The sequence below is a fragment of the Macrotis lagotis genome, chromosome 1 (assembly GCF_037893015.1).
Source record: "Macrotis lagotis isolate mMagLag1 chromosome 1, bilby.v1.9.chrom.fasta, whole genome shotgun sequence".
NCBI classification, from domain to species: Eukaryota; Metazoa; Chordata; class Mammalia; order Peramelemorphia; family Peramelidae; genus Macrotis; species Macrotis lagotis.
In genome coordinates this window covers 263,124,480-263,148,398 of record NC_133658.1, presented here as the reverse complement: position 1 = coordinate 263,148,398, position 23,919 = coordinate 263,124,480, and the positions used below count along the sequence as shown (strand labels likewise).

The 23,919-nt window shown below is 33.2% G+C and overlaps 1 protein-coding gene across 1 annotated transcript in view; it reads left to right on the top strand.

Annotated features, from left to right (window-relative positions):
• Positions 1 to 23,919, top strand: part of ANKRD60 (ankyrin repeat domain 60) — a 56,242-nt gene that overhangs the window by 15,534 nt on the left and 16,789 nt on the right. Inside the window, exons 7-8 of the mRNA XM_074210335.1 lie at positions 4,944 to 5,090; positions 6,941 to 7,014. The gene's annotated coding sequence lies outside the window, so the exon portion shown is untranslated. The remainder of the gene's footprint in view (positions 1 to 4,943; positions 5,091 to 6,940; positions 7,015 to 23,919) is intronic.

Here is a 23,919-nt window from a genome sequence, read left to right as displayed (position 1 = left end):
CTAGAACATAGTAGGTATTAGATAAATACTTGTGTACTCTCTATTTTTTGTTGTTGTTGTTGTTGTTGTTGAACAGGTCCAGGAGTGCACCATCTTGGAGATGGGAGGTATGGTTGGTATCTAATTCTTTGTCCTGTGCTCATTTGTTCATCAAAAAGAAGTCAATACAAATGATCACAGCAGTAACAGATTGTAACCATAATCTTGTCCCTAATGTAGTTCTTAGAAATAATCTTCTTTCCAACATTCCCCATATGTCTACATTTATAAAGTACTGACTTTTTTGCTTATAAAGGAGAACATTGATGTCCAGAAATTAAATTCAAACACCATATAGTACAGGATTTTTTTTTTCAGTTAGGAAAGGGGGAGAGCCACAACTAAGGTTTGGGTTTTAAGGTGAACTAAGTGTGTTTTTTAATAATGCAAGGATTTGTGGGTATGGTTTAAATTGTCCATCTTCCTGGCCCCTAATGCTCCTCTGTTGCTATATTCATGTACCTTACAGTAAATAAAATAAATTCAAGTTATAAATACTGTATTTGAATGGGCTTTACTCAGCTTTTTATCAGTAAGTTGCAGTTCTTGCTGCAGCAGCATTTTCCTTATGAGTTTTTAGAATAGGAGGCAGGAATGGCAGGGTCTTTTCCTTTTAAGTTGGTTAAGTTATGAATTATGCATGTATTGTTGAATTGTAGTGATAAAGAACATAATTTTTTTGAAAGGTAAAGAATTGGAGAGACCCAGGAATTGCCAACATGACTTTATTTTTTGATTTCACAATGTATTATCCTGTGTGGTGCCAACAGCCTTGTTAATAAATGAAGCAAAATCTGACTTTGCATTTTATTATTTACCATTTATATCTTGCAAAATGTTTTAGACTCATTATTATTAATTATGCCTCCCAAAAGCTCTGCAAGAAAAGTTGTGTTGGCATCTTCATTTTCAGAATCAAAAACCAGTCAGAGACCACAGTAATTCTTCCAGTGCTACTCTCTAATTGCAAAATATGGTCCTCAGAAGAAGCATGAACTCTTTTTAGACCACCAAGAAGTTATTTGATAGGTTATTGTTAATGGACTGTCCTTTAGAGATTGGGACTACAAATAAACTGTTGCATGGAGTTTGAGGGTGATGAGTGGGAGAGAGACAGGCTGATGTAGAAAAATGCAGACTGATATGTTAAACCTTACTAAGCCAAATAGGGTTAATTATGCTAATGTAATTTACCTGCCTATATATAATTTTTACCCCAAGATTTCCTCCCATTATAGTAAAGCATAGCTTCACTCCAAATGTGCTGCTCCAATACAGGGATCTGAGAGAGTGTATATAATTATTGTGGCCAGGACTGCAGTCACAGTGTTATAGGGCAAAGTTTCTAAGCCCTCTTTTCCCTGTTGCTACCAGATCTAAACTAGAGGGAAGTCTTAGGGTTCTCTGGGCATTTCATTATAGGATATTGGACTGCTATTTGGAAAAATGAAGAAAAATCCTGTGGTTTTAACTGCTGTTTGCCTCATTGGTCTTTAAATATAAAAAATGAATTGTTGTCCATCATGTAACTTTCTTCTTAAATCCCAGTTGCAGAGCATTTCAATGTTCACTTTCATATGTGAATTCCACAGGCCACTTATGTGAAAAATATTTCTTTGCATTTTTTTTGTAAAAAGGGATGTTTTGGGGGTGATTTCTAGACCATTATGTGAAAATTAAGACATAAAATCAGTCAAAAGTTGAACTTCCCAATAGGAAAGCCAGGCATTACCATTTATTTATCTTACAGTGAGACCAACAACATCCTGTTCTGTGGACTGATAACAAATTAAAATTAAATTACACACTCTCTCTACCCTGCCCCCCCATTTTTATTATTGATACTTTTTACTGACTTTTGTAGCATTAGGAAAAATGTTTTCCCTTTTTTCTTTTATTTTCAAGTGAGGAGGAAATAAAGATACCTATAAAGATAAAAGAATAAGAATCAGTCCAAAGAATCTTTAATATTAGGGCACTCAGAAAAAATACCCAGTCGATTGTTAATCTATATTAAGACTAATATTCTCATATAACTTATTTATTTATTTTTGGGGGGTTTTGTAAGGCAATGGGGCTAAGTGACTTGCCTAATGTCACACAGCTAGGTAATTAGTAAGTGTCTGAGTCTGAATTTGAACTCAGGTCCTCCTGACTCCATGGTGGGTGCTCTATTCACTGCGCCACCTAGCTGCTCTATTCTCATATAATAGAAAGAGACTTTTTTTTTCTGTTGTCTGTACTGGGAAACTTTTAGCCTGCTATGTAGATTTTTGTCTTCCAATGATAAATGAATTATAATAGTTACTTGTGTTATATAAAGCAAGAATTTTTTTTTAAAGAAAATGAAGAAGGAAATAGCTTAATAATTTTGTAGCATCTGGGGTTAAACTTTTTAATTTGTTTCAATGATTTCTTAAAAGCTGGTAATATTTTCAACTCATAGAAGGCAAGGTGCTGCTACAATAATCAGAAAAAGGAGTTAAATTTTGGGAATGGGAAGGTAGTAGTTGGTACAATTAACCATAGTACAACTGGGAATGGCTTAGCTATTATCCGAATTACAATGATCCAAGACAATTCCAAAAACTTTGTGATGAAAAAATGTTATCCACTTCCAGAGCAAGAATTGAAGAAGTCTTAATACAGATCGAAATATAATTAAAAATTTTTTCTTGGCTTTTTTTGTTCTGCAGTTTCTTTTGCAATATGACTAATATGGAAAAATGTTTTTCACAACTGCATGTGTATAGTCTATATCAAATTGCTTGCCTTCTCAAGGAGGAGGGTATGGAGAGAGGGAGAGCATTTGAAACTCAAAATTTTGTAAAACAAATGTTAAAAATTGAAAAAATATGGAAATGTTTTAAAAAGCTTGTCAGTTAAAACCTTTGTTTATCAGAGCAGTGTGGACTAAGGGAGTTTGGTGTCCTTGAGTTATTTTTTACTATATATAAAAATATATAATCCTTGATAGTATGTATGATTCAGCTATTTGAAATCTTGATATCATTTATTCTTTTTTTTTTTTTGGCAAGGCAGTAGAGTTAAGTGACTTGCCCAAGGTTACACAGCTAGGTAAATTATTAAGTGTCTGAGGCCTGATTTGGACTCCAAGGCCAGTGCTCTATCCATTGCATCACCTAGCTGCCCTCTATTAGTTTTTCCAGTGTATTTGTCAGAGGTCATAGAATCACAACTGGCAAACTATTTTCTCTTCTTTTTTTGCTGTTACTGTTTTTATATTTATATAGTTACCTATTATTTACACTAGAATATCATAAAACTTGAAGTCCGGAAGATGAGTTCAAATCTGACCCAATTTAATTTATTCGCTCTGTGACCCTGGACAAGTCTCTTAACCTCTGTTTGCCTCAGTTTCCTCAACTGTAAAATGGAGACAATAACAGCATTTACCTCAGGGTGGTTGTGAGGATTAAATTAGGTAATATTTGTAAAGTACTTTGTAAACTGTAATGCACCCCATAAATGCCAGTTGTTATTATTAATATACTTCACAGCAGGTAGAAGAAGAAGAAATATATTAATCTTTGAAAATCTTACAGTTTCATTCAGACATAGTAGTTACTGTATATGGTCATGGACTGAAAAGATAAAAAGACTTGCAATATCTTAAAAAATAAATAAAGCTCTTTGTGAGCTTTTAAATGCTATGTAAGACCAGAGTGAGCTAGCAGAAGAATGTGGAATTTGGATATAGGAAACCTGAATTTCAATTCTGGCTCAATTGTTTTCTATCTATATGCTCTTAGGTGAGTGATTTGTTCTTCTGAGTGGTATATTATCTTTTTCTAAAATGAAGGAATTAACAGGGGTTTTTAACTAGGAAGTTGTGAACTTTTTCAAGTATGTTTTGATAATTCTATTACAATCTAATTTTCTTCCTTTTATCTATTATGAAGGCATGAAGGTGACTCTGGGTTATTTAAGGGTATTTGTTGTCATTCAGTTATTCAGGAATTCATTTGTGTCTCATTCTTCATGACCCCATGGACCACAGCACACCAGATCCTTCTATGCTCTACTATCTCCCAAATTCTATTCAATTTGTTGCTTTCATGACACCATCTATCCATCTCATCCTCTGTTGTTTCCTTCTTCTTTTGTCTTTAAATCTGTTTCAACATCAGTAAGTCCTGTCTTCTCATTATGTGACCAAAGTACTTAAGCTTCATCTTCAGTATTTGACCTTCCAGGGAATAGTTTTAATTAATTTCTTTAAGTATTGACCAATTTAATTTGATCTCCTTCCTATTCAAAGGACTGGTTATGCTAAAGTGCAAAAATCTGGCAGATACTAATAAGGCAGGAAGATTTAATTGCCTGGCAATGGATTGGTGTTCATAGTTAATTCTAAAAACATGTTGCCAAAAGATTGGTCACTAAGGTGACAAATTTTTTGACCATGATTCATGAAGACCACAAGAAAGACAAGCAGGACTATATATAGCCTGCTTACAGATTTTTGAAATGTTGAAGAAATATTCCCATATTGCACATGAATGAATAGGGAAAAAAAGAGAAGAGATTGTAATTACAAATAAACAGTACTTGTGACTCAAACCCAGATTTTTCAACACTACATCAGATATCCTTTCTACTATTTTTGTTGTTCATTTGTTTCTGTTATATCCAACTCTTCATGATCCAAATTTTTGCAATTTTCTTTTTGGTCAAGATATTGGAGTGTTTTACCATTTCCTTCCAAGTGACTTGCCCATGGTCACCTAGGTAATAAGTGTCTGAGACCAGATAGGATCTCATTAAGAGGAGTCTTTCTGATTCAAGTTCAGTGCTCTATTGTGTCAAGAACCACCTTGGGTCATATTCACTAGCTCAATATCACTATTCTTCTGCTCTTGCCTCTCCCTTATACGCAATAGTGAATCTTCAGGACAGAGGACATGGGGACTTATTGGAACTGAACTTAATACACTGATTTTCACTTGCAAAAAATGTCGTCGAGGCTGGACATCTCATACCAGGAAGCAGCTTCATTTCTTAATCTGTTTTGAGACTTCATGGCTATGGTAGGTTACTTAGCAAAGTATGGACAAATTCACCTATGTAGATAGTGCTGTACTATCAGAACTTTTGCAAATAAGATATAATACTATGTCCAGTATAGAAACTTTGTCTCTTCTAACCAAAGTTATGTGGTCAAAGTTCTAAATATTTTATGAGTGTGTTGTATCTTTTTCAATATTATATTAGGTAATTTGTTGTTCTAACTTATGTTTATATAAAAATGAGGATGATGACAAATTATTACAATGGTAATTATAATTGTTTTTGGTTCCATAGTACCTTTTAATTTTATCAAACCACCTTCACAAACATCTTATTTTACCACAAAATGTACATATTATTACTCTGATTTTAAAGCTGCTTATAACCAAAGTGATGCTAAGTAATGAATTTATTGCCTAATAACAACTCAAGATGACCTTCTTAAAAACTACAGTGATGCATCAGTGAAATCTCAAAAGTATTATAGAAATATCCCCATTCTCTATCTAAGAAAACTGAAACCCAAAGGCATTCAATAAATTGTCTAAATTCACCCAGATAATTGATTGCAGAGCTGAAACTAGAATCAGAGGTTTATTGATGCTCAGTTTTAAGACTTTTTCATTAGACTATAATATATGGGTTGAGAAATGGTTATCCTCTTTAATTTGGCTAGTCAACAAAATATAAAAATGTGGGGTTTTGTTTTCCATTTGCAGTGCCTTCATTTATTTTACATAATATATGCATATATGCTCAGGCTAATAGAGAACAGACTTTTTTTTTTTTTCAAGGCAATGGGGTTAAGTAGCTTGCCCAAGGCCACACAGCTAGGTAATAAGTGTCTGAGGATGGATTTGAACTCAGGTACTTCTGACTCCAGGGCCGGTGCTCTATCTACTGCACCACCTAGACATCTTAATTAGATCTATTTTTGCTTTTGCTTTAGCTGAGAATATTGATTGCTACTCCTATATATTTTTTTACGGCAGCTGAAATATAATAGACCCATTATTTTAACTCTTTATATGTGTATTTTATTTTATTATTTTAGGTTTTTGCAAGGCAATGGGGTTAAGTGGCTTGCCCAAGGCTAGGTAATTATTAAATGTTTGAGGTTGGATTTGAACTCAGGTACTCATGATTCCAGGGCCGGTGCTCTATCCATTGTGCCACCTAGCTGTCCTGAGAACAGATTCTTAAAGGATAAAAGATTCAGAGTTGGAAAGGACCTTAAAAATCAAATCCAACTTTCTTCTTTTACAGATGAAGGAATTAAAACCCCAAGAGGGTAAAATGACTGCATAGGTAACAAAAAAGCAAGAGTTGGAAATTGAACCCAATTATCTGATTAAAGAGAGGGGTATCTTTTCATTGTACCATAGCAATGTAATAAAAGGAAGTCATGTGGTCAAAGGGGAAAAAAGCTCAGAACTAAGAATGGGAAGAACTGGCTGCCTCTGCCACTAACTAGCTGTATGACCATAGGGAAATCCCTTCATTTTCCTCATCTGTAAAAAGACATGGTTGGACTAGTGTTACGTTAGCCAGCAAAATATATCAGTAGCAAACCTCTTTCCCTTTTTGAACCTTATTTACAAAATGACAGAATTGGACTTAATAATTTCTAAGTTATTTTCCAGTTCTAAATCCTATGATCCTATAACCCTTTCAGCTCTAAACACTTGAGTAAAAGGATTGAAAACTAGTATGATCTCAGTTTCTTAATGCAAGACCTACCCTTTGCCCTGGTAATTAAACTTTTAAATAGTTGCCTTAAATACAACATGGGATGGAGTAATATAAAAGAACATTTTTGGATTTTAATTAAATATTTATCTATTCTCTTATCTTTTCTTTCTTATGGCAGCATAGTTTGGTGACTAGAGAGAGACCTGACTTCAACAGAAGGCCTGGGTTAGAATCCCATCACAGACACCACTTGTGAGATCTTTGGGCAACTAACTTACTCTTTCCTAGACTTCACTTTCCTCTTCTGTGGAATGAGATTAGTAATATTTCTACAACTTATCTCACAGAACTATTGAGAGAAAAGCATTTGGCATATAAGACTATATCAATGAGCATAACCTCATGTCTCAAATCCATCTGCATAAGATGCTCTTCACTGATGGAGTTTGATTACTTGATCCTTCACACCTATGTAAAGAGGCTGAGGTTGTTTGGAAGTTAAGAGCTTGGAAGAAGAAAGATCCTGCAGGGTCTTATGGCTTCCAGCTTTGAGAAAGATTTTTTTTTCAGGGAGAAATTTCTGAAGGGAGAGAAAGGTTCTTTGAAGAAGCTGATGTGTAGAAGATCAGCAACTCAATCATGTCTCTTATCTCAGTTTTCTACTCTAGGGACTCTCCCTTTCAATGGAAGGGCTCATTTACTCTGTGTATTGTCTGGTAAAGTGGTTTCAAATAGGAACATTCTTGTAGTTATACATTGACATAGAAAATCATCATGTTGTATTTTCATTTATTTTGCTAAACATTTCTCAATTAGATTTTAATCTTGTTTGGCTCCACTCAGGAATTTTATGGTTGGGTCCTGGGATGTATTTGACACTTCTTAGTCCAGTATATTTATTTTCTCATCCGTATATTTTCTCATCTTTTCTGATTTCTGTTTGCTATCAATTTGGATAAGTGAATTTATTTCCTATTCACTATGGTGGATTTGGCACTTAGTGGGAAGATAGTCAAACCTTTGATATGTAGTTTGGGGCACTCTTTCTCTGTTAAGGAATAACAATCAGCAATGCAGATTGAATTTAATTATTTTCTTTAGTCTAACATTATTTAGAGAACGCAAGTATTTCTAGTTAATGCTTTTTCTTTAAGGAGAGGGGAGTGGTCCACCTCTGGCACCAATCCTTTGCTTCTCCTCCTGGAAAGATTCAAAGTGTCTTGAGTGGAGGAGATTCTAGAGTCACTCTTCATCCCTCTCTGTGAGTCATATTCAAACAGACCCATAAACTCCATATGAACCACAACCACACCCCAATATGTGCTTAAAAACTTTAGCTATAGTTTATTCTGAAACTAAAATATATTGATTCATTCACAGTAGTAGCACTTCGTCATTCAGTTTTTTCTTTTTTATTGATATTTTATTTTTCAGTAACATGCTATGGTAGTGTTTCAACATTTATTTGTTTTCAAATTTAAAAGTTACATATTTTTCTACCACCCTCCCTTCCCTCCTCCCATCCTTGTTGGTGAACAATCTGGTAAAAGTTGTATATTTGTGTTTAACATATTTACATATTTGTCAGTTTGTATAAGAGAAATTAGGACTAAGAAAAAAAAATAAACTGTGAGATAGGATGGAAAAACATAAGAGAAGTTTTAAAAAAGAGAACATGGTATATATTCATATTCTGTGTGTGGGGGGGGTTGTTTTTCCACTGGATGTGGATGGCATTATCCATAACAGGTCTCCCAGAGTTGTCCTAGATCTCTAAACTGCTGAGAGGAGCTGCATCCATCATAGTTGATCAACTCACAATATTGTTGTAAAGGTGTACACTGTTCTCTTGGTTCTGCTCCTTTCCTTCAGCATCAGTTCATGTAATTCTTTCCATGCTTATCTAAAGTCCAATCATTCATGGTTTCTTATAGAACAATAGTACCCCATAACATTCATATACCATAACGTATTCAAACATTCCTCAATTGATGGGTATCCCCTCAATTTCTAATTCTTTGCCACTACAAAAAAAGCTGCTATAAATATTTTTGAATTTGTGGAACTTTTGCTACTTTTCATGAATTCTTTTGGTATTCCTGGGTCAAAGGTGTGATCAGTTTTTATTGCTTTTTTGGGTATAGTTCCAGATTGCTCTCCAGAATGGCTGGATCAGCCCACAACTGATTCACACCAACAATGCATTAATATCCCAATTTTCCCACATCCTCTCCAACACTGATCATTTTCCTTTTTGTCATTTTAGCCAATCTGATATGTATGAGGTATAGTACTTCATAGTTGCTTTGATTTGCATTTCTCTAATCAGTAATGATTTGGAGCATTATTCTACATAATAATATATGGTTTTAGTTTCTTCACCTGATAAGTGCCTGTTCATATCCTTTGACCATTTAACAATTGGAGAATGATACATCATCTTATAATTTTGATTCAATTCTGCATATATTTTAGAAATGAGACCTTTATCAGAAATATTAGCTGTGAAAATTGTTTCCCAGCTTTCTGTTTTCTTTCTAATCTTGGCTGCATTAGTTTTATTAGTGCCAAAACTTTTAAATTTAGTATGGTAAAAAATCATCCATTTTGTAATTTATAATGCTCTCTATTTCTTTTTTTGATCATAAATTCCTCACTTTTCCACAGATCTGACAGTATTTCTTGATCTATCAATTGATCTATGCTATCATCCTTTATGTATATATCTTATACCCACTTTGACTTTATTTTGGTATACAGTATGAAATGTAGATCTAAGCCTAGTTTTTGCCATAGTGTTTTCCCAGTTTCCCCAACAGTTTTTGTGGAATAGTGAGTTCTTATCCCAGAAACTAATGTCTTTGGGTCTGTGAAACAGTAGAATACTATAGGCATTTATTGCTGTTTCTTTTGTACCTATTCTAATCCACTTGTCCATTACTCTATTTCTTAGCCAGTACCAGACAGTTTTGATAACTGCTGCTTTATAGTATAATTTTAGATCTGGTACAGCTAGGCCACCTTCCTTTGAATTCTTTTTTCCATCAGTTCCCTTGATGTGCTTACGCTTCTGTTGCTTCAGATGAATTTTGTTACTATTTTTTCTAACTCTTTAGAATAGTTTTTGGTAGTTTAATTGGTAGGGTATTGAATAGATAATTTAATTTATGTAGAATTGTCATTTTTATTATATTGACTTAACCTAATCATGAGCGATTGACATTTTCATAATCATTTAGATTTGACTTTGCATGAAAAGTATTTTTTTAATTGTGTTCATATAGTCTCTGGATTTGTCTTGGGAGGCAGATTCCCAGCATTTTATGTTGTCTACAGTTACTTTAAATAGAATTTCTCTATTTTTTGCTCTTGGTCTTTTGTTATTCATATATAGAAATGCTGATAATTTATTTTTATATCCTGGTTTATTTTATATCCTTCTACTTTGCTGAAGTTGTTAATTGTTTCAAATAGTTTTTAAATTGATTTTTCAGGGTTCTCTAAGTATACCATTATGTTGTCTGTGAAGAGTGAAAGTCTTGCTTCCTCATTGCCAATTCTAATTCTTTCAATTTATTTTTCTTCTCTTATTGTTAAAGTTAACACTTCTAATACAATATTGAATAATAATGGTGAAGATGGGCATCCTTGTTTCACCCCTGATCTTATTGGAAATTCTCCCAATTTATCCCCATTACATATAATGTTTGTTGATGATAGTTTTAGATAGATATTTATCATTTTAAGGAAACTTCCAATTATTCCTATACTCTCTGATTAATAGTTGTCAAAGACTTTTTTCAGTATCTATTAAGACAATCATATGATTTCTGTTGATTTTGTTATTGATATCATTAATTATGTTGAGTGTTTTTCTAATATTGAACCATTCTTACCTACCTGATATAAATCCTGATCATGGTTTATAATCCTAGTAATAATTTGCTGTAATCTCTTTGCTAAAATTTTATTTAAGATTTTTGCTTTAATGTTCATTAGGGAGAGATTGGTCTTTAATTTTCATTGTTTGGTTCTTCCTGTTTTAGGTATCAATACCCTACCTGTCATAAAAGGAATTTGGCAGAACTCCTCCTATTTTTTATAATAGTTTATGTAGAATTGGAATTAATTGTTCCTTGAAAATTTGGTGGAATTCACTTGTAAATCCATCTGGGTCTGGAGTTTGTTGATGGTTTCCTTAATTTATTTTTCTGAAATGAGATTATTTAACTATTTTATTTCATCCTTTGTTAGTTTGGGTAGTTTATATTTTTGTAAATATTTATCTGTTTCACTCAGATTGTTAAATTTATTGGCATATAATTGAATAAATTTCTCTTTAATGTCCTTCTCATTGGTAGTGAATTCATACTTTTCATTTTTGATTGATAATTTGATTTTCTTCTTTTTTAAAATCAGATTAATCAAAGGTTTATTGATTTTATTTTTTTTTATAAAACCAACTCAGTTTTATTTAGAACAATGGTTTTCTTGCCTTCAATTTGAATTAATTTCTCCTTTGATTTTCAGAATTTCTAATTTGGTATTTAATTGGGGATTTTTACCTTGTTTCTTCTCTAGCTTTTTTAGCTGCACACTCAATTCATTGATCTTCTCTTTCTCTATTTTATTCATATAAGAAATTAGAGATATAAAATTTTTCCCTAAAAACTGCTTTGGCTGCATCCAGTAAATTTTGGTATGATGTCTCTTTGTTGTCATTTTCTTGGATCTTTCTGATTTGTTGTTTGATTCACTCATCCTTTATTTTAGGTTATTTAGTTTCCAATTAATTTTTGATCTATCCTTCTATGACTTTGTTATATGTAATTTTTTATTGCATCATGATCTGAAAAACATGCATTTATTTTTTTCCTGTCTGCATTTGACTGTAAGATTTTTATGTCCAAGTTCATGATCAATTTTAGTATAGGTGCCATGTACTGCAGAGAAAATATATTCCTTTATATCCCCATTCAGTTTTCCTCAGAGGTCTATCATATTTAAGTTTTCTAAGGTACTATTTATCTTCTTAACTTCATTCTTGCTTATTTTGTAGTTAAATTTATCTAATTCTGCTAGAGAGAAGTTGAAGACCCAACTATTGTAGTTTTGCTTTCTATGACTCCGTTTGTTTAACTTTTCCTCTAAGATTTTGGATGCTATATTACTTGGTAAATATGTGTTTAATAATAATAATAAACTTTTATTGCCTGTGATTTCTTTTAAGAAGATGTAGTTTCCTTCCTAATCCCTTTTAATGAGATCTATTTTTGCTTTTGCTTTATCTGAGATCAGGATTTCTACCCCTGATTTTTTTACTTTTGCTGGAACATAATATGTTTTTCTCCAGTGTTTTACCTTTACCCTGAGTGTACCTCTCTGCATCAAAAGTATTTTTTGTAAACAACATGTTGTAGGATTCTAGTTTTTAATCCAATCTGCTTTCTTCTTCCTTTTTTTTGGCGGGGGGGAGTTCATCCCATTCACAGTTATAGTTAAGATGACTAATTCTGTATTTCCCTCAAGGTGTCTTTTCCCATTATATTTTTCTCTTTCCTTTCCTCTTATCCCTCCTCACCAATGTTTTGCTTCTTTTCTCCTTTAACTTTTCTTTTTAATTTTAACTTTAACTTTACTTTTACTTTCATCTTCCCTTTTATCAGTCTCTTCTTCCTCTTTCATCAATCTCTTCATTCCTAAATCTGTTGAGTAGGATTTATTCTATGTTCACACCCTCCATTCTTTCCCTCTACTGTAATAGGTCTTTGTCCCTCTTCATGTGATATTGTCCTCTAATGCTAGCCAACTCCAAGTATAATCCTTTTTTTCATGTCTTTATTGTTTTAACCCTGTCTTGTACCTACAAAAAATATTCCTTTTATCTGTTCCTTTCAGAAGGGTTGATTGGTTGATTGATTGATTACTTGATTGATTAACATGCAACATTGCCTCATAATCACTATCTAAATACCTCCCCTCTTCTGTCCCATTAGACATGAGACTTCTTGAGTCATAAATCACAGCAAATTAATCAATTCAAAATACTTCTTCTCAAGTACCCTACATGGATACACAGTCTTCATGAGCCAAAGCATCATGTAAAGTCAAATCATTTCATGAACCATTTATACCCCTTCCAACATATTCCCTCCAATTGTAGTCAAAGCATCAAGCAAAGCAAGATTGCTTCATGATTTTTTTATGCCCAGTCCCTCTAAGTACACTCTATCATTCCATTCCTATAATATTCCAACCCTAATGCTACAACCCTTCCCAACCAAAATATCAGGTACACTCTCTCCCTCTGTCCCTTTAGCCTTCCAACCCTAGTACTATAACCCTCCCCAACCAAAGTATTGGGCACAATTTCTCCTTCTGTCCCTATAGCACTCCAATCATAGCATTACAACCCTCCTTAACTAAAGTATTGGGCACACTCCCTCTGGCTCTATAGTATTCCAAATATAGCCTTATAATACTTGTTAATTAAAGTTTGGAATAAGGCAAGATTCTTCCTGGTATATTTATGTTCAACACTTCTAAGTGTACTTTCACCCTTGGCCCCTATTGTACTACAACCCTGCTCAGTTAAAGTATTTAGTAAAGTAAAATCACTTCATGATTTAATTGTGTATGGATGCTCTAAGTGCTCTCCTGTCCTCTCTCTCAACAAGAAATACCACCCCAAAAATCAGTATTGCTTCATTTCTCATTTATACCTTTATCCTCTAAGCAGAATTCCTTCAACTATTATTGAATCTCATTAGTTGAGGTATTGTCTAAAGGCTCAATACTTCTGTGGTCATCCTATACTCATAATCTCTCTCTTAGTATTTTTTTAACTATCCTAAAGGTAATACATTTCTCAAAAGTTACATATGTTACCTTCCATTGTAGGGATGTATACAGTTTCATATTCTTGACTAGTGTTTTTCCCCTTTCTGTTTACCTTTTTCTGCATTTCTTGAATCTTGTTTTTGCAGATTGAATTTTCTGTTCAATTCTGGTCTTTTTCTCAGAAAATTTTAGAAGTCCTCTATTTCATTGAGAATCTATCTTTTCCCTGACAGATTTTGCTGAATTTTTTAGGCTAGTTAATTTTTTTTTTTTTAAGGTTTTTGCAAGGTAAATGGGATTAAGTGGCTTGCCCAAGGCCACACACAGCTAGGTAATTATTAAGTGTCTGAGACCAGATTTGAACTCCAGGTACTCCTGACTCCAGGCCCAGTGCTTTATCCACTACGCCACCTAGCCACCCTGATAGTTAATTCTTGATTGTACTCCAAGGTCCTTTGCCTTTGGAATATCATATTCCAGGCCCTCTGATTCTTTAATGTTGAGGCTGATAAGTTCTAGGTAATTATGATTGTGTTCCTTGTATTTAAATTGCTTCCCTTTGGTAGTTTTGCAGTATTTTTTCCTTTAGTTGAGAATTCTTGAATTTATTCTGGAATCTCTTTCTGGAGGTGTTCTGTGTATTCTTTCAATGGCATTTTGACTTTTTTATCTAGGATAGTATGGCAATTTTCAATGACAGTTTCCTGAAAGATATTTTCCAAGCTCATTTTCTGATCTAGGTCTTTGAGTAGACCAATAATTCATAAATTATCTCTTCAGGATCTATTTCCAGGTAATTTGTTTTTCCTAAAAGTCATTTTACATTTTCATTTTTTTTTTTACAGCCTTTTGATTTTGTTTGATGGAGTCCTGGTGTCTCATAGAGTCATTAGTTTTCATTTGTCCAATTCTATTTTTAGGATTTTATTTTATTTTTTTCAGTTAGCTTTTGTATTTCCTTTAGAAGTTAGTTAACTTACATTTTGATGAGTTGCATTCTTTTATCAGTTGGTCATTTTTACTTTTTTTTTTCAAGGCAAAGGGGTTAAGTGGCTTGCCCAAGGCCACACAGCTAGGTAATTATTAAGTGTCTGAGGCCGGATTTGAACTCAGGTACTCCTCACTCCAAGGCTGGTGCTCTATCCACTGCACCACCTAGCCGCCCCCTACTGCGCCACCTAGCTGCCCCCCATTTTTACTTTTAAAGTAGTTGATTGGGGCAGCTAGGTGGCACAGTGCATAGAGCACCAGCTCTGGAGTCGGGAGGATGCAAGTTCAAATCAGGCCTCAGACACTTAGTAGTGTGACCTTGAGCAAGTCACCAAAAAAAAAAGGGAGTTGTTTTCTTCAGTCAATTTTTCATAATTCTCCTGCATGGCTCTAATTTCTTTTTCCATTTTTCTTCTTCTTTGATTTTTAAGATACTTTTTAAGTTCTTCCATGAGGTTTTGAATTTGAGTTCAATTCATAAACTCCTTTGAGGCTTGACAGATCACATTTGTCACTGCTTTCTTCTTCATTGCATTTTTATCATCCCTATCTGAATGGTAGCTTTCTATATGGTCAGAACTCTTTTTGGTATTTTTTTTGCTTACTTTGTTAGTTGTCCTGGGGCTGGCATCTGGTCCCTAGCTTATTGCTTGCCAAGGTGTTGCTTATGGAGTCCAGCCATTGTCTATGTAGAGATTTGTTTTCTCCTTTAGACCAGGCTTTAACTATGCAATGGTTTATTCCCAATCCATTCCTGACTGTTGTGCCAGTGTTCCAAGGGCATGGACTCTGGGATTGGGTCCCTTTCTAGTGATCTATTATCCAGCAGAACTGAGACCTGGGCTGTGCTGTGGCTAAGAGCCGCTCACTGACTTTCCTGATCTCCCACCTGCAGTGAACCTTTATCCCTGAAGAGACAGACTTTTAGTGAAGATCCTCCACAATAGCTTGAGAACTTGTTTTTCTCTTTTTTTTTTGGTGGGATCTATAGCTTTAATTTCTGTGTAGAAGCTTCATTTAAAGTTGTGTAGGGAAAAGTTCTGAGAGCATGCCAGTTTTGCACTGCCATCTTGGTTCTGCCCCAGAATTTCCTCATCATTCAGTTTTTATTAAATAACACATTAAGTAGTATCCTGATATTTACTGTCAATTTTAAAATTGCATTTAAAAATAATTCTTTGCAACTTTTTTTTAAAATAATGGAATATAGACACACCTGAAATCTACTTTCAGATAGAATTTTTCTATCCCTAGCTTTGGTGGGGGCTTTGCATATTGGTGAAAATGGAGGCATAAATGTTAACCTGATAGTTCATTTGTTTCATATAATTTATAGGAAAAGGGACCCTAAACTTTAAAAAAATTTTATTTTTGATTAACAAATATTTATTTTCTCTCCTTTCCTTATTCTCCAACACTATTGAGAAAGAAGACAAAACCTTTGAAAAAATATGCAGTCAAGCAAAAACAATTGCTACATGAGACATGCTCAAAAATATATATCCCTATATGCCTATTGGGTCTGTCATCTGTCAGGCCTGTTAAATTGTGACTAAATCATTTCAGTGATAAGAGTTCTTAAGTCTTTCATAATTGTTTATTTTTAGTGTACAAATTGTTCACTTTTGCTTAACTACATCCATTCATATAGATTCTTTCAAGTTTTTTTTTTAAAAACCATCTCTTAGTACTTTTTTTGAGACTTGGTATCCCTATCTGGCACATATATGTGGAAATACAAAATCCACTTATAAACCTTCTATTTGATACCATCAGTCATGAGGACTTACAGAAAATTATGTCAAAATTTGCTTGCTTGAAGAAGTTCATCAATATTGTACATCAATTTCATGACAACATGCTTGTCCCAATTTTGGACAATGGGCTCTCATGATTTTCTGGTCACCAAATGAGGGCTGTGTTCTTACTCTCTGCTTTTTTGGCATGATTTTTCAGTCATGTTATCAAATACCTTTGCTGAGGATGATCATGGCTTCAAGGTCAGCTACTGCACTGCAGGTAAATTCTTCAACTTGAAAAGGCTATAAGTCAAGATCAAAATGGAGGAGTGTTAGTGCATGGTCTTCTGTTTGCAGATGATTGTGCAGCAATGCAGCCTCTGAAGCTGAGATTCAATAAAGTATGGATCGATTCTCTGCTGCTTGTATTAATTTTGGCCTAACAATTAACACCAAGAAAACACAGTTGTTCCATCAGCCAGCACCACACCATCCATAAGTGAAACCATCAAGCAAATGAAGATGTTTCAAATGCTGTGGACAAGTTCACTTTCCTTTTCAGTGTACTTTCAATGGAATTACACATTGATAAGGAGATTGACACACATATTACCTGAACTAGTTCAATATATGGGAGACTTCAAAAGAAAGTGTGGGAGAGAAGAGGTATTAGACTAACTACCAAATTAAAGGTCTACAGAATTGTGGTGCTGATCTCATTGTGTAAAACCTGTACAGGCTACCAGCTCCATGTCAGGAAACTTAATCTCTTCCATTTAAGTTCTCTTAGGAAGATTCTGAAGATCACCTGGCAAGTGAAGATACTGGACACTGAGGTCCTTTCTCAAGCTAAACTGCTCAGCATTCCAACATTACTACAGAGAGTATAATTATCATGGGCTGGTCATGTTTTACAGTGCCAGATACATGCTTGCTAAAAAAACTTTTATGGAGAACTCTCATAGGGGTCAGAAGAAGTGATAATGAGACACCCTGAAGGTCTCATTGAAGAACTTAAGAATTGATTGTACAGCATGGGACACACTGGCACAGGATAGCCCAGCATGGCATGCCCTCATCAATTCACTCTAGGAGGAAGGTAGAATTGAAGTAGCTCAAAGGAAACATGATATATATATATATATATATATATATATATATATATATATATTATATTTATTATATATTATATATATTTATATATATTTATTTATATATATTATTTATATATTTATATATATTTAGAGTCCCTACCTCAGGTGTTCATATGTGCTATTTGTGCCTAACTTGTGGTAGAGCATTCTGGGCTCATATTGGTCTGATTAGCCAGAGTTGGACACACACAATTTGTTTCAAATATACTATTGTCATTTTGGTCTTCTTCAATAACAAAGGACAAGAACCAATCAAGCATTCCAACATTACTACAGAGAGTACAACTACAATAGGTTAGCCATGTTATTTGAAGGCTAGGTGTACAAGTGCCAAAACAGATGATTTTATGGAGAACTCAAATAGGGCAAACACTCACAAGGTGTTCAGAAGAAATGGTACCAGGACACTCTGCAGGACTCTCTTAAGAACTTTATGCAGCATGAAAGACACTGGCACAGGACTGCCCAGCATTGCATTTCCTCATTAGAGAGGGTGTTGCATTGTATGAGCAAGACAGAATTGAAGCAGCTCAAAGGAAACATGAGATATGCAAGTTTAGAGTAGATACCCCAAGTATTCACATGGACAATCTGTGACCTATCTGTGGTAGGGCATTCCGAAATTGCATTGGTCTGATTGGTCATAGTAGGGCATCTTGTAACTCATCCCTAATATAGTGATGCCATTTTGGTATTCTTCAATAACAAAGGACAAGAACCAGCCATCACTACTGATCAGTATGAGAGTTTTGTCTGTATCTGACTTGATCATATTCACCCCTCCCTAGTCAACCTGGTGGCTTCTATTTTTGGGACCCACTGAAGAATGTTCAATTTATTCTGGACCCCCGACTGGTCTTTAACTGACCCTTAAGTCAGCTCATAATTTCTGAACTCAGTATTTCCTTCTCTCTTTTCCTTGGCACTTCTGGTGAAGAGATCACCATCTCTTTGTTGACATCATGCCTGCCCTCAGACCCCTTGTGAAGTCTAAAATTGTCAAGAAGGAGAATCAAAAAGTTCTTCAATCACAAATCAGACATATATGCCAAGAACAAGAAAATCTGACATAAACCAAGAGGTATAGACTACAAGAGTACAAATCTGATTCAAGGACTAGATATTGATGCTCAATATTGGTTATGGAAGCAATAAGAAGATAAAACACATTTTCAAGTGGATTTAGGAGTTTTTTGGCACCCAATGTCAAAGAACTAGTAGTGCTCCTGATGTGCAACAAATCTTACTGTCCTACGAACTCACTTATATTCCAGTTCTTTACCTCCTCAAAAAGAGATGATGTAAGAGTTTTTGTATATTTGAGTCCTTTCCCTTTCCCTTTGGTGAATAGGTCTAAGGTAAATAATGGGTCAAAGAGTATGCACAGATTAATACCTTTAATAATTAATGATATTTACAAATTGCTTTCCTGAATGGTTAGATCAATTCACAGCTCTACTAATAGTGCATTGATATGCTTTTTACCCCTCACAGCCGTGCCAGTATGTCTTCTTTTTTGTCAGCTTTACCATTCTGATTGATGCGAGGCAGAACTTCAAAGTTTTAATTTCCATTTCTCTAATTATTAGTTTTCTCTAATAGTTTTTTGAAGAAATTTTTCATGTAGCTTTTGATAATTTGGATTTTTTCCAATGAAAATTGTCTTATTCATAACTTTCAATCAGTTATTAATGGGGGAATTGCTCTTATACTTAAAAATTTCAATCAATTTCCTTATATGTCTTGGAAAGGAAATCTTTGTCAGAGAAATGATGCAAAGATTTTTTCCCCTTCCAGCATTGCTTTTATTTGTGCAAAAAAGCTAACTTTTTACAATCAAAATTGTCCACTTTATTTTTTGTGATCCCCTCTATTCCTTGTTTTGGTCATGAACTCTTCTTCATCCACAGATACAAAAGAATGAAGGTGATTTCCTTTTTAGTCCTTTAAATTGTTTACTTAGTATTCTTTTAAAGTTCAATCTTATGATTTGAACTTACCTTGGGAAATAGTGTCACATATTAGCCCACCCCAGTTTCTGCCTAACTGCTGTTCAGTTTTCCCAGAACTTTTTGTTGAGCATTGAGTTTTTACCCCAGTAACTGGAATCATTGGATTATATTTGCTTGACTTTCTCATTAAGAATTAATATTTATCCAATTGTTTAGTTCTATATTTACAAAAAAGAGTAGTTTGTAGTTGTACTCAAATAGGTCTTGTGTCTCTTGGTAGATAAATATCTAAATATTTTATATATTCCATTGTTAATTTAAATAGCATTTCTCTTTCTATATCTCCTGGATTTTGTTGGTAATATACAAAGATGTTGAAAATTGGTGTACATTTATTTTTATATCTTACAAATTTACTTTAGCTATTGTTTCAATTAGTTTTTAATTAAATTTAATCTTTAGAGTTTCTAGGCAAAAATATCATGTCATCTAAAAAGTGATGTTTATTTCTTTTTTTCTCATGCTCATTTCTTCAATTTCTTTTTCTTACTACCTAGCATTTTTAGTACTTTAACAAATAATAGTGATAATAAGCAATATACTTTCTTTTCCTTCTTTTAGGAAATGTCTCTGTTTATTCCACTATGTACACTAGCTCTTGGTTAAATAAACTATTTCACAGCTTCATCAGCAAAGTGTGTACCTTCCCACATCCCCTCCAGCATTTGTCATTTTCCTTTTTTGCCGTATTAGCCAATCTGATAGATGGAAGGTGAGCTCTCAAAGTTGTTGTAATTTGCATTTCTCTAGTTATTAGTGATTTAGAATATTTTTTCATGTGACAAATGGTAACTTTGATTTCTTCCTCTGAAAACAGCCTTTTCATATCCTTTTATCATTTATCAATTGGAATTGACTCCTATTTTTATAAATTTGGTTCAATTCTCTATATTTGAGAACTTTACCAGAAAAATTTGTTGTAAATTTTTTTTTATTTCTAAATCTTGTAACCATTCTGAACTTATCTTTATATATTGTGCTTTGTTTTCTGTCAGATAACTTTCCAGTTATCTCAGTAGTTTTGTTAAATAGTTTTTTCCCCAATACCTGGGATCTTAAAGGTTTATCAAGCACTAGGCTTCTGTATATTGCTCATTAGCTTCTGTATATTGTATATCTAATCTATTCCACTAATCCAATCACTTTCTTATTCAGAACCAAATAATTTGATGGTACTATTTTGTAATAAAGTGTGAGAACTAGTACTGCTAATACTTCCTCCTCCTTCACTTTTTTTTTTGTGAATTGATTCCTTTGATTGGTCTTGACCTCCTCCAGATGAATTTTCTTACGTATTTTTTTGAGCTCTATAAAACAATTCTTTAGTAGTTTGATTGGTATGACACTGAATTAATAAATTAATTTAGGTAATATAGTATTTTTATTATATCAACTCAGTCTAGCATAAATAATAAATATTTCTCTAATTACTGACTTAAGATTTTTATTTTTGGTTTTTTAAGGTAATGGGGTTAAGTGATTTGTCCAAAGTCATACAGCTAATAAGTATCAAGCATCTGAGGTCACATTTGAACTCAAGGTTCTCCTGGCTCCAGGGTCAGTACTCTATAGATTTGCCTTTATTTGTGTGGAGAGAAGTTTTGTAAATTTTGTTCATTCAGTTCCTGTGTGTCTTTTTAGGTGGACTCTGAAGTATTTTATATTGTCTATAGTTATGTTAATTGGAATTTCTCTATCTTTTCCTGTTGGTAATGTAAAAAAATGTTGATGATTTGGGGGAGGGGAATTTTAAATGCTGAAACTATGCTCAACTTGTTAATTGTTTTAGCTAGATTTTTAGTTGATTCTCTAGAGTTCTCTATACTGTCATATCATCTACAAAAGTGATAGTTTTGCTTTTCTGTTGCCTATGCTCATTCCTTCAATTTCTGTTTTGTAGTGTTACAACTAGCTTTCTATTGCAATCTGGAATAATAATGATGATAATGGACATTTTTGTTTCACCCTGATCTTATTTAAGTCTAGTTTATTTTCATTATTGATAATGTTCTTGATTTTAGATAGATATTAATCATTTTAAGAAGGGATCCATTTATTCCTTTGTTTTCTAGTGTTTTTAATAGGAATAGAGATTGTATTCTAACAAAAGCTTTTTCTTTATTTATTGATATAATTATATGATTACTGTTTTAGTTATTGATATGATCAATTATGCTCATAATTTTTTCAACATTGAAGTAGCCCCTACATTCCTGGTCAGAGTTATAATCTTTATGGTATATTGCTCTAATGATTGTGCTAGTATTTTAATTTAAAATTTTACATAAATATTTATCAGGGAAATTAGTATATAGGTTTTTTGGTCTGCTTTTACTCTCCCTAGTTTAAATAACAAAATTATATTTCTGTCATAGAAGGAATTTGGTAGGACACCTTCTTTGTCAATTTTTTCAAATAGTATATACATAATATTAAATTGATTTAAAGAATATTTGGTAGAATTTGCCTATAAAAGCCATCTTATCCTGTGCTTTTTTTGGGGGGGGGTGGTTGTAACTAATTTTTGGCTAATTGAATTAATTTTTCCAAGAACATTATTTAAATTTTATTTTCTTTTTTTAATCTAGGTAATTTATTTTTTATTCACTTCATTTAGAATGATCAGTTTTATTGGCATAAAATTGGGCAAAATAGCTCCTATTCATTGCTTTAATTATATCTTCAGTAGGCATGCAGCAACCCTTTTCATTTTTAATACCAATATTTTGATTTTATCCTTCCAAAACACCAAATCAGTCAATGGTTTAATTATTTAATTATTTCCTCCCCATAAAACCAGCTCCTAGTTTTCTTTATTAGTTCAATGAATTTTACTTTTACTTTTACTTTTATTACTCTCTCTCTTTTTTAGCATTTTCTAGTTTGATATTCAACTAGGGAGTTTTAATTCACTTTTTCCTTGTTTTCTTTTAGTTGTGAGCCCATTTCATCGATTTATTCTTTCTCTCACTTATTGATGTATGCATTTAGTGGTTTTAAATTATCCCTAAGTATTGTTTTGGCTGCATCCCTTTGTTGTCTTTATCTTTAATGAAATCATTGATTATATCTATGATTTGTTTTTTGATTTCTTATTTTTTAGGATTATCTTATTTAATTTCCATTTAATTTTTGATCTATGCCAAAGGTCTTGTATTGAATTTGATTTTTACTACATCATTTCTGACAAGGCTGCATTTAATATTTCTATTGTCTAAATTTTTTGTGAGATTTTAAAGCTCTGAGAAAAAGTTATATTTCTTTCTATTTCCATTTCATATTTTCTAGAAGCCTATTATATTTAGCTTTTCTAAAATTATTTTCAATTTTTTTGTTTATTATGCTTATATTTATCTAAATCAAAGAGAACTAAATGGAAGCCCTTAGTTTGTGTAATTTTTCTGTTTTCTTCTATAATTCATTTAACACTTTCTTCGAGAATTTAGATTCTACACATATATTTGTTTAATACTGATATTAATTCGTTATTATATTTGTTTAAAAGCAAAGTGGTTATTCCTTTGATTATTTCTTTTAATTAGATCTATTTTTGCTTTAGCTTTAGCTGAGAATATTGATTGCTGCTCCTATTTTTTTTTTTTACGGCAGCTGGAATTTAATATACCCTTTAGTTTAACTCTTTATATGTGTATTTTATTTTATTTTATTAAGTTTTTGTAAGGCAATGAGGTTAAGTGGCTTGCCCAAGGCCACACAGCTAGGTAATTATTAAGTTTGAGGCTGGATTTGAACTCAGGTACTCCTGACTCCAGGGCCAGTGCTCTATCCGCTTAGCCGCCCTTATATATGTATTTTAAATGAGTCTCTGGTAAGCATCCATTTTTGAATTTTGGGTTCTAATACATTTTGCTAGCTTCTTCCATTTTATGGCTGAGCCCATCCCATTGATAGTTTCAGGTATGACTGCTAGTAGTATATTTTTCTCTGCCTTATTTTATTTATTCTTTTCTCTCTTTTTTACTCTATTCCCTCCTTAAAAGTCTGTTTTGCTTCTCACTACTGCCTCCTTTAATCTACCTTCTTATCCTTACCCCTTCTCCCTGTCTTGTCTTAGCCCCTTCCCCTATTATTTCCTTGTTGAGAAAAGATAACTTTCATAACTGTGTGTATAGATAGATAAACATATATATGTGTTTATGTGTGTGTGTGTGTATTCTTATTTCCTTGAACAGTTAAGATAAACTTCAAGTATTGCCTACTTCTCTCCCTCACCATTTCCCCCTGCACTGTAAAAATCCTTCCTTGTATGCCTTTTATAAATGAAAATAAATTCCTCAATCTTCCTCTCTTTTCTTCCTTCTCTCAATGCACCACTCTTTCTCATTTTTCTTTTTTTCTTTTAAGATCATCCCAACATGATGGAACTCATATTCATGCCCTCTGTCTAAGTAGACTCTTTCT